This window comes from Fukomys damarensis, unplaced genomic scaffold (assembly GCF_012274545.1).
Source record: "Fukomys damarensis isolate Sample0158 unplaced genomic scaffold, DMR_v1.0_HiC HiC_scaffold_37, whole genome shotgun sequence".
In the NCBI taxonomy this organism is placed as follows: Eukaryota; Metazoa; Chordata; class Mammalia; order Rodentia; family Bathyergidae; genus Fukomys; species Fukomys damarensis.
Window position 1 is genome coordinate 33,772,995 of NW_022900949.1, and position 1,209 is coordinate 33,774,203.

General features: G+C 62.3%; 1 protein-coding gene across 1 annotated transcript in view; it reads right to left on the minus strand.

The window, feature by feature from the left end:
• Positions 1-506, minus strand: part of Gata2 (GATA binding protein 2) — an 11,276-nt gene extending 10,770 nt beyond the window's left edge. The window contains exon 1 of the mRNA XM_010617350.3: positions 247-506. The gene's annotated coding sequence lies outside the window, so the exon portion shown is untranslated. The remainder of the gene's footprint in view (positions 1-246) is intronic.
• Positions 507-1,209: the final 703 nt, after the last annotated feature.

The following is a 1,209-nucleotide window of genomic DNA, read 5'->3' on the forward strand; positions in this document are numbered from 1 at the left end:
GGGAAGCTGGGGGTCCTGGAGCCCAGGGCTGGAAGGAATGGAAGGGCCAGAGGCCAGAGGCAGCCTGTGGCACCCAGGTGCCCAGACCTCCCCCCACAGTGAGGCCAAGGGTTCTCATAGCTGTAGCTGGCAGGGCCAGGCAGAAACCCAAAGGTATGGCCGCGGGGCCAATGACTATGCAGTGTGGGGCTCTGTCGCTTAGCTGAGTCCCAGGACCGGCAGGAGGGCAGGCTGGAAGGGACTCACCAAGGGTGCAGGGTTCCTGGAGTGGCCCAGCAGCAGCAGAGGTGGCGGTGGTGGCACTCAGCAGCAGGGCCTGGGCAGCGCTCCGAGCGACTGCATGTTGCCGCGATGCGCTATGGGCTGCTTTGTCCGCCTGGCGGGCAACCTGACCAGCTAGGGTGGGGGGTGACAGCAGCCCCGCGATAGGGGCTAGAGCAGCAGCCCCAGCCGCCACTTCCCTTGCGTGCTTGCCGGCTGCCTCTCCCTCTCACTGGCCCGCCGCAGCACTGCTGCTTTTTATTTCTACATCACGTTGGGGGGGAGGTGCGCCGCAGGGGGCAGGAGGGTGACCCAGGCTCTGCGCCCCGACTGTTGGGCCCAGCCTCTGGGCTAGTCGCCCAGAGCCACCAGGCACTGGATACATTCGCTGTGCTCATCCCCAGGCCAGGCCACTCTACTCCTCCGTCTCACCCCTGTTCTCCAGGATGCAAGCTCAGAAAGCCTGCCATGTCATTCTGTGTTCTGGGGCTGTCCCCAGGGACCCTCTCCAGCCATAGGCACACACACACTCACACGCAGGTACACATGCCTGCTCCTCCTTCCTCAGCCCACCACCCGTAGTGTTGAGAAAAACACACCCACAGGCACACTAGCATCAGTGCACACAGCTGTGAGCGTGTGCACGGCCGGCAGGCCCAGACAGGTACCTAGGTTTGTCTGTAGGGGAGCCCAGGGTCTCCAACCAAGGAGTGTACTCTTCTAACCCATTCCAGCTGCCTAGAGAGGGTGACCGTGGCCTTGGGCCCAGAGAGAAAGTGCTTTGCCTGGGAAGGACCGGAAGTGTGTGCCTGATGCCCAGGTGTGCCTCCAGGGTGAGAGTGAGTCCTTCCCCTGTTGCATGGCACCTGCTGTCTGTAGATATTGCTGCATCTGGGAGTAACAGTGCCTTGTGTGTGCTTATGTGTGTAGCTCTGTATCTACATCCTG